Raw genomic sequence first — 10441 nt, 5'->3', positions numbered from 1 at the left:
GCCCTGCAAACTTTTGAATTTCATTTCCTGTTTGCCCAGCGTGGAGAGCTCACCAGCACAGGTGACCGTGCAGAGCTCATCAGCACAGGTAACAATGCAGTCTCCTGAGAATCGAAAAAGAGCTTCAGCATGGACCGCACGGGAGGTACTGGATCTGATCGCTGTATGAGGAGAGGATTCCATGCTAACAGAACTCCGTTCCAAAAGGCAAAATGAAAAAACATTTGAAAAAATTGCCAAGGCCATGATGCAGAGAGGCCACACCAGGGACTCAGTACAGTGCTGTGTGAAAGTTAAGGAGCTCAGACAAGCCTACCAGAAAACCAAAGAAGCAAACGGAAGGTCCGGAGCAGGGCCAAAAACATGCTGCTTCTACGCTGAGCTGCATGCGATTCTAGGGGGGGTCCGCCACCAGTACCCCACCCTTGTCCGTGGATTCCGAGGTGGGGGTGGTAATCTCAGCCATGGCTGAGGATTCTGTGGACGGAGAAGATGAGGAGGAGGAAGAGGAGGATGAGCTTCCAGAGAGCACACAGCACTCCGTTAACCCCAACAGCCAGGAGCTTTTTGAGCAGTCGGAATTACCCTCCCAGCCCTCCCAAGCCACTAGCCCAGACAATGAAGCAATGGAAGCGACCTCTGGTGAATGTACTTTTGTAAATATAAAACATGGTTTAAAAGGAAACATTTTTTAATGATTAATTTGCCCTGAGGACTTTGGATGCATTTGCGGCCAGTACAGTTATTGGAAAAGTCTGTTAACATGTCTGGGGATGGAGCTCGTGACTAGGCATGAAGCTGTCCTGGAAGTACTCCAAAAGCCTTTGCAGAAGGTTTCTGGACAGGGCAGCCTTATTTTGTCCTCCATGGTAGGGCACTTGATCACGTCATGCATGTAACAAGTAATCTGGTATCACTGCATGACAAAGCCTAGCTGCGTATGGTCCCAGTGATTGCTGGCATTCAAGCAACATCTGTTCTTTATCTCACTGTGTTATCCTCAGGAAAGTGATGTCGTTCATGGTAACCTAGTTGAAATTCAGGAATTTAATTAAGGGGGCAGACATGGCCATTCGTACTGGGCTGTTTGCCTGTTGCTTAAAAGAAATCCTTCCTTGCAGGTAGCCAAGCGGGGAGGGGGGGCGGGATTGGCGCTGAGCTTTTTTGCGTTTGGCTAGCACGGATCTTCCCTGCTACCAGCCACGCGGAGGGGAAGGGGGGTGTTTAGCAGTGATCTTCCATGATACCAGCCACACGGTGCGGGGGGAGGGGGTATAAAGCGATCATCCCAGAGAATTGGATGTGGGGGTGGTGTCTGCTGCTGCATGTTAACAGGAAAGAAGCAACACTGAATGGGATTTGCTTGGTATTTGGGAAAGGAGGGCACTGTGTATATGAAGGCTGCAGAAGCTGAAAGACAGTGGCTTACCATGGACGCATGCAAGCTGAATTCTGCTGCCTGGACCTGCGTCTGTGAGATCTCTAACACCAGAGCCGCAGGCACTCAATATTAAGATTCAAAATGTGACATTGTAGTGAAATCACATGTGCTATGTAAGGTGAATAGTGTTGTTCACCCATGAAAGAGTATAAGCATTGTTCTGTAAAATGTATCTTTTTAAATACTTCTCTCCCTTTTTTCCCTTCCTCCTGCAGCTACAAATTTTTCAAGCCTCCTTACTCCATCCAGAAGGCTATCTCAGATAAGGCGGCAGAAAAAAAGACGTGAGACGAAATGTTCTCGGAAATCATGGCAGTGACCCGCAATGAAAGACCTCATCTGAATAACTGGAAGTATGTGGTATCAAATTACAGGAAAGATGCCAGTGAACATGAGGACAGGAGGGATGCTCGAGATGAGAGGTGGCGGCAGGAAGACCTGAGGAGGCATGACGCAAAGCTGGGGCTGCTGCGTGATCAAACTGACATCCTCCGACGTCTGGTGGAGCTTCAGGAACAGCACCAGGATCACAGAGTGCCGCTGCAGCCCCTGTGTAACCACCCTCACCATGTTCCATATCCTCCTTGCCCAGACATGTAAGAACGCATGGGGGAAGGCTTCGTGCACCCGCCCACTCCACCCCCGTGGACAGCCCAACCAAAAGGCTGTCATTTCTTTGAAATTTTTTTAGTGGCCTTTTCCTTCCCTCCTGTCCGCCTCCCAAACCACACCCAGGCTCCCTTGTCAGTTCTCTCCCTCTTTTTATAATGAATTAATAAAGAATACATGATTTTTAAACAATAGTGACTTTATTTCCTTAGAAAGCAAGCTGGAATCGAAGCGGGAAGATGGGTTGCTTACAGGGAATGAATCAATAAAGGGGGAGTGGTTCATCAAGGGGAAACAAACACAGCAGTCACACCGTACCCTGGCCCATGATGAAACTTGTTTTCAAAGCTTCTCTGAGGCACACCGCTTCCTGGTGTGCTCTTCTAATTGCCCTTGCGTCTGGCTGCACATAATCAGCGGCCAGGTGATTTGCCCCAGCCTCTCACCCCGCCATAAAGGTCTCCCCCTTACTCTCACAGAGATTGTGGGGCACACAGCAATCAGCAATAACAATGGAGACATTGATTTGGCTGAGGTCAGAGCGAGTCAGTAATGTGCACCAGCGCGCCTTTAAATGGCCAAATGCACATTCTACCACCATTCTGCACTTGCTCAGCCTGTAGTTAACACATCTGACTACTGTCCAGGCTGCCTGTGTAGGCGTTCATGAGCCATGGCATCAAGGTAGGCTGGGTCCCCAGGATAACTACAGGCATTTCAACACCCCAACTGTTATTTTCTGGTCTGGGAAGTAATTCCTTTGCTGGAGCCGTTAAACAGAAGTGTGTTCCTGAAGACGCAAGCGTCATACCCTTCCGCCATCACCCAGTGGATGTTGGTGAAACATCCCTTGTGATACACCATGCTGCAGCACCATGGAAAAGTACCTTGCGGTTTACGTACTGGGTGCCTGGTGCTCGGTGCCAAGATAGGGATTGGTTTCCATCTACTGCCCACCACAGTAGGGAATCCCATTGCAGCAAGCATCCACTATGACCTGCACATTTCCAGAGTCACAACCTTTCGTAGCAGCAGCTTAGTGATTGCTTTGACTACTTGATCACAGCAGCCCCACAGTAGATTTTCCCACTCCACAATTGATTCCGACTGACCAGCAGCTGTCTGCGTTGCAAGCTCAGAGGCTATCGCCACTCACTTCTCAGCTGTGAGGCTGCTCTCATCTTGATTCTGGTTTCAGGGCAGGGAAAGCAAGTCACAAGTTCCATGAAAGTGCCTTCGCATGCGAAAGTTCGCAGCCACTGGAATCGTCCAACACTGCAAAACTATGCGGTCCACAGTCGTGCTTGTTCCGGCCAAATAGGTGTTCAGTGGCTAGAACCTGCCATTACATCAGGATTCCAAAGCACAGGGCCCGCTGTTTGAGAGAATTCTGTGTCCATGTCCTCATCACTCTCGTTGCCACGCTGCCTTAGCGCTCTCTTGCCTGGTTTGCCGTTCTGTTCATCATAGACTGCACGGTTTGCGCAAGTGTTACAACATCCACGATTCGGTCTTGAGCTGAGCAGGGTCCATGTTGCTGTGCTATAGCGTTTGCACAGTTCACCCAGGAAAAAAGGCACGAACGTGTCTGCTGCTTTCACGGAGGAGGGTGAGGCGTACCCAGAATCCCTGCGATAATGGTTTTTCCCATCAGCACTGGATCTCAACCAGAATTCAAGGGTGGGGGAGACTGTGGGAACTATGGGATAGCTACCCACAGTGCAACGCTCAGGGATCGACACTAGCCTCGTCATGGACGCACACCGCGAATTCATGTGCTTAGTATGGCGCGTGCACTCCACTTTATACAATCTGTTTTACAAAACCCGTTTATGTAAAATCGGAATAATCCCGTAGTGTAGACGTACCCTGGGAATCTCTCTCCAGCCTGGGACCATCACTTCTCATAGATCAATCTTTGTCCCTCAGGTGTTTCCAGGTGAGAGTGCCCATCCCCCCCGCATGTCATTTCCCCCTTTTATCTCCTCTTCCCACTTGCTGGAAAACTCTTTTGCTGTGAACTGGGTCCAATAGTTCCCATTGTGTAGCATTATCTCGGAGAGGTTTCTATTGCGTACAGTTCCTGGGGTAACCCTGCTGCTTGTGTGCATTTTCTCTATAAGCCATTGTTTGGCTTTTTTACTGTTGCACCTGAAAGGCTGTTTTGAACCTCACAACGTGTTTCAGGAACACATACATAGCTGAACTTCATAACTTCACATACAGCGATAGCACATTCAATCTAACGAGGCATTAATGTCTAGCAGATAAAGACTTTTAGAATACCTTACAATATGTACTTTGTACAAAACATACCCTAATGACATAACAGTGGTGAATATTGGGGTGTCAGGGTGTCACACCCAGATGTTCCACTTTATCAAGGCCCTGTGAGATCTGCTCCCTCTCTGGTCCAGTTTCACACAGAGCTGCCTGCCCTCCCCAGATAGTCACTCTTGTTGCCAGATGAATGGCATTCGGCACATCAAAGCCTGAGCAGCACTAAGGGGGAAACTTTCTGACATATCTCCCACTGGCAGCTCCTTTCCATGCTAGCCTTCCTGTTTGTGTCTAATCTCTTTGGGGCATAGGACGAGATCCAGAAACTGAAGTTTTTGGATTGTATCAGCACCCTCAGCAGAGCCGTCAGGACCAGGATCCCAGAGAGAAACCTCAATGCTTTTATCAGCACACCCCTTGTGGTGAAGATAAAGGTGAGTAAAAATTACCTATTGTGCCGCCCATGAGTGGGAGGGAGGGAGGGTCCCAGAGTACCTTGATGTAGTGATGCTTGGAGCCAGTGACGACCAAGTCATGGTTGCTCACGATCTGGTTCACAGTCGGACACATCATGGGCCTGAGGTGGCCCGTCAGCTTCTCAATAGGCTGCAACCTACAAGCAGGAGCCGGGGCCATCAGCGTCTGGGGCACGCTCAGCAGGAGGCACTCGTTCCGGCAGGCCTTTCACTGGCCCAGTCTCCAAGGCTCCCAGCAGGGACCCTTCCAGCCCCCAAGGGCTCCATCACCCCCTCGAATTGGGACCTCCGGCTCTGGGGCACTAAGCACGGAGTGTCCCTGGGCACACCCTGTCCCTGGGCACCATGGGCTGCAATCCTGGTCTTGGTCTAGAGGCGGAGGGCTGGGCTCAAGAGCGGTGTCAGAGGGCTGAGCGCACCAGCCAGTCACCCCAAGGGCTGCAGCGCTGGGTCCTGCTTTCACCCAGCCTTGGGCCTGATCATCTACCCCGAGAACCTGCCCCAGCAGCTGCTATAGAGCGAAGGCCTAGCACAGACTGACTAACTTGCTTGGGGTTTGTGCCAGGGCAGCTGCCCCCAGTGCCAGTCCTGGCTGTGGCCCTTCACCCTGTCTATGCCAGGGGGCACCCTCCTGCTCCCCCTCCACTGGGATTCTGGCTCTGGGCTTCCTCTGAAGAGCCTTGGCATTGAGGCCAATAGTCCCAGGCCAAATCTGCCCCTGCCTCAATAACAGAGCTTCCAACTTCATCTGCCTACACAGCACCTGTCTCCCTCCCCACAAGAGCAGCCATCGCCTGGGGTCCCAAGCTAGCCCCAACCGGACCTGTTGAGCTCCCAGATGCAGACAGAGTTCCCGATGGCGGTGTAGAGCATGGTGCCAGCAGGGTTGAGCGCGATCCAGTTGATCTGGTGCTCGCCCTGTACACTGGTAATGGTGCGGGTCATGGTCCCGGCACAGGCATCCCTGGAGATCAACTGACCCAAAGAGCTAAGCCAAAGAGACAGAAACAGGTGAACCTCAAGGCAGAGACCTGGGGGTGTAGGGGGTGGTAATTTACATTGTGTGGAATGGAAGATCTAATCCATTATGGACTGATTAGAAGGCTGGAGACTGTCTGTCCCCAGCCATCTAGAGGGAAAAGCAACATCACTTCCTGGCCCCATGCAGTGCCAGTGGTGCCAGGATGAGACCCCCTCTCAGACCCACATCCCCTCAATCCAGGAGCAATGGCACAGCAAGGGTGACCCAGGCAGCAGCTCTCGGGGGCATCCCCAAGGGAGGTGCCTTGCCAAACAGCCAGCCAGACCCATACCAGCAGGCGTGCCTGCTCCACACCAAGGGCGGAGTGACACAAAACCCCCCCCTGGCCTGGAGTTGATTTTGAGTGGCAGCCCAGACACATTCCCACCAGTCAGATTTTTGGTCTGGGGAGGGACTGCAGGCAAGAGACATCTCAGTCTGTGACTGGGCACCAGAGAGAGGGGTTGATTTACTGGGGTCTGGAAACGTTGCTGGCCCGTCCCCAGATTCCACATTTTGCAGCTCTGGTCTGCGGGAGGAGGCAGGAGCACATGACGCTGCAGGACCTTCCCGTCCTCACCAGAGGACCCCCACAGCTCCCCTCGCCCCCGCTGCCTCCCCCTGCTCCAAGGAGTCACAGGGGCAAGACGGGAGCTCAGTCCTCGTGGCCCATCCAGCCCCTGGCATCCCAGAACTGCCGACAGGGTGAGGGTCTATTAGTGCCAGGTGGGAGGTGAACATCCGGTCACTAGGAACTGGGCAGAGGCCCCAACAACTCTCTTCATGGATGTCACCACACAGCTGTTCAACCTAATAACTCATGCAGCATTGCTGCCCTCTGCTAGGGGGCCCCAGAACTGCACCGGCCCATTGTGTTTGGGGCTCTCAGGCAGGCCGGTGCCATCCGAGCAGGAGGCTTGTGGCCTGTCCCAGCAGTTCAGGGCAGCTCAGCCACTCTCTGGGGTAACAGGCTCACTCCCCAGCAATCACACCCAGAGCTCAGCAGCCAGCCCGCCCCCAAGGCACGCACCTTTGGATCCGGAGAAGAGCAGCTCGTTGGTGGCATCCACACTGAGAACAGGCTTGGAGTGTCCCTTTGCCATGGAGCTGCACTGCAGGGGGGCAGTCCAGGCACTCCTGGCACCGCCCACGGGGTTAATGGGGCCCCTTCCGTGGGAGAGAGAAAGGGCGTCAGCAGGAGGCGCTGGCTGGGTGACCCAGGACGAAGCCAGATCCTGCCCTGCGAGGCTGCCAGGGCCTGCTAGTCGGTTCTGGAGCAAAGGAAACCACACACAGAGGCTGCAGGGCAGCCTGCTCCCCAGACTGGCCCCCTGGGGCAGATCACATCCTGTTGGTGCTCAGGGCTCAGGGACTTGTGCAGACCCTGCCTTGGCTGGAGATTGGGGTTTGGAAAGGAAACGGGCTTCACCCCTGGCCATCTTGCTGCTGGTACAGATGAGCCAGCCCCTCCCCCTGCCCCCCCTCCTCCCCGAGAGCTGTGGGTGGCCCTTGTGCCCCATCCAGGCAAGATCCCGAAGCAAACAGAGTACAAGCTGCTGCATGGCACACACTGCCCCATCCCCTGTGGAGTCAGAGACTGGCAGGGGCAGGCTGGCTCCAGACCCAACCCCCAGAATCTCCAGGCTTGAATAAAGTGTGGCTCTGCTCCAGTTGTGCTGTGTGGGGCATAAGGCCACCACCCTGTGGCCAGTGTGGGGAAGTGCCCTCTCTCCATCTGACCCACTCCAGTTTCCCAATGAGCTTCACCCTGGTTTGGCAGATGGGGAAGGGATTGGCAGATGGAAGGGTTCCTGGCCAATGGGAGCTGCGGAGCTGGCCCTCAGGTTGGGATCAGCACGTGGAGCCTCCCTGGCTACCCATGCGTCCAGGGGCTGCAGGGATCTGGTGGCCACTTCTGGGAGCTGCGTGGAGGTAGGGTAGGCAGAGAGCCTGCCTTAGCCACAGGCCCCCACTGTGCCACCAACCAGACTATTAATGGCACAGTTTGCCATACTGACCAGAGCTTCTAGGGTCCCTTTTGAACCGGGCATTCCGGTCGAAAATCAGATGCCTGGCAACTCTAGTGCCCTCCCATATCATGTCCCCTCCGGTGTGTTATTGTAGGTCCTTCCAGAACCTTTATCCACTGCCTTGTTATTGTAGTGCCCTCCCATATCATGTCGCCACCGGTATGTTATTGTAGGTCCTTCCAGAACCTTTACCCACTGCCTTGTTATTGGGAGGAGATGTTGCCTTATATATCAAAGATGTATATATTGGACTGAGGTTGAGCTGGCAATACAAGACAGACTTGTGGAAAGTCTCTGCGTAAAGATAAAAAGGATAAAAAACAAGGGTGATGTCATGGTAGGGGTCTACTACAAACCATCTACCCAGAAAGAAGAGATGAATGGGGCTTTTTTAAACAACTAACAAAATCATCCAAAGCACAGGACTTGGTGGTGATGGAGGACTGCAACTACCAAGACATCTGTTGGGAAAATAACACAGCAAGGCACAGATTATCCAACAAGTTCTTGCAATGTATTGGAGACAATTTTTTATTTCTGAAGGTGGAGAAAGCTACTAGGGGAAAAGGCTCTTCTAGATATGATTTTGACAAATAGGGAAGAACTGGTTGAGAATCTGAAAGTGGAAGGCAGCTTGCGTGAGAGTGATCATGAAATGAGAGAGTTCTTAATTCTAACTAATTATCAAAGAGAAAATAGCACAATAAAGATAATGGATTTCAAGAAGGCTGACTTTTGCAAATTCATGGAATTGGTATGTGAGATCCCATGGGAAGCAAGTCTAAAGGGAAAAACAGTTCAAGAGCGTTGGCAGTTTTTCAAAGAGAAGTTATTAAGGGCATAAGAGCATAAAATGTGGAAATGGCAGAAGTGCTAAATGACTTCTTTGTTTCAGTTTTCACCAAAAAGTTTTGTAGCAATTTGATGTCTAAACATAGTGAATGCCAGTGAAAATGAGGTAGGATCAAAGGCTAAAATAGGGAAAGAACAAGTTAAAAACTACTTAGACAAGTGATATGTCTTCAAGTTGCCAGGACCTAATGAAATACATCCTAGAATATTCAAGGAGCTGACTGAGGCGATATCTGAGCCATTAGCGATTATCTTCAAAAAGTCATGGAAGACGGGAGAGATTCTAGAAGAATGGAAAATGGCAAATATAGTACCTAGCTATAAAAAGGGGAATAGGGACAACGTGGGGAATTACAGACCAGTCAGCTTAACTTCAGTACCCAGAAAGATAATGGAGCAAATAATCAAGCAAGCAATTTGCAAATACTTATAAGATAATAAGGTGATAAATAACAGTCAGTATGGATTTGTCAAGAACAGATCATGTCAAACCAACATAATAGCTTTATCTGACGGGGTAACAAGCCTTGTAGATGGGGGGAAGCAGTAGATGTGGTCTGTCTTGACTTTAGTAAGGCTTTTGATACTGTCTCACATGACCTTCTCATAAACAGACTAAGGAAATACAATCTAGATGGAGCTACAAGGTGGGTGCATAGTTATCAGTGGTTCACAGTCATGCTGGAAGGGCATAACGAGTGGGGTCCTCTAGGGATCAGTTCTGGGTCCAGTTCTGTTCAAAATCTTCATCAATGGTTTAGATAATGGCATAGAGAGTACACATATGAAGTTGCAGATGATGCCAAACTGGGAGGTGTTGTAAGTGCTTTGGAGGATAGGATTAAAACTCAAAATGATCTGGACAAACTGGAGAAATGGTCTGAAGAAAATAAGATGAAATTCAATAAGGACAAATGCAAAGTACTCCACTTAGGAAGGAACAATCAGTTGCACACATACAAAATGGGAAATGACTGCCTAGGAAGGAGTGCTATGGAAAGGGATCTAAGGATCATAGTGGATCACAAGCTAAATGTGAGTCAACAGTGTGACACTGTTGCAAAAAAAGCAAAGATCATTCTGGGATGTATTAGCAGGAGTGTTGTAAGCAAGACACAAGAAGTAATTCTTCCACTCTACTCTGCACTGATAAGGCCTCAACTGGAGTATTGAGTCCTTTCCGAGTGCCACATTTCAGGAAAGATGTGGACAAATTGGAGAAAGTCCAGAGACGAGCAACAAAAATGATTAAAGGCCTAGAACAGTGGCACTCAACCTTGTAAAACTAGGCAACTATCTAGATGAGTTGATGTACCCCCTGGAAGCCCTCTGGGTACCCCCAGGGGTACATGTACCCCTGGTTGTGAACCACTGGTCTAGAAAACATGATCTATGAGGAAAGTTTGAAAAAACTGGATTTCTTTAGTCTGGAGAAGAGAAAACTGAGGTGGGACACAAGAGGTTTCAACTACATAAAAGGTTGTTACAGTGAGGAAGGAGAAATTTGTTCTCGTTAACCTCTGAGGATAGGACAAGAAGCAATGACCTTAAATTGCACCAAGGGAGATTTAGGTTGGACACTGGGAAAAACTTTCTAACTGTCAGGATAGTAAAACACTGGAATAAATTGCCTAGGGCAGTGGTCTCAAACGTTTGTACTGGTGACCTCTTTCACATAGCAAGCCTCTGAGTGCAACCTGCACCCCCATAAATTAAAAACATTTTTTATATA

The 10441-nt window shown here is 50.4% G+C and overlaps 1 long non-coding RNA gene across 1 annotated transcript; it reads left to right on the top strand.

Moving 5' to 3' along the window:
- Positions 1 to 581: 581 nt before the first annotated feature.
- LOC142046833 (uncharacterized) lies at positions 582 to 2242 on the top strand. The gene is made up of 2 exons (XR_012655874.1): positions 582 to 642; positions 1657 to 2242. It is a non-coding gene; the product is annotated as an uncharacterized LOC142046833 (long non-coding RNA).
- Positions 2243 to 10441: the final 8199 nt, after the last annotated feature.

This window comes from Chelonoidis abingdonii, chromosome 4 (genome assembly GCF_003597395.2).
Source record: "Chelonoidis abingdonii isolate Lonesome George chromosome 4, CheloAbing_2.0, whole genome shotgun sequence".
NCBI lineage: Eukaryota > Metazoa > Chordata > Testudines > Testudinidae > Chelonoidis > Chelonoidis abingdonii.
The sequence above is the reverse complement of the archived record's forward strand: the minus strand, read 5'-3'. Positions and strand labels throughout refer to the sequence as shown.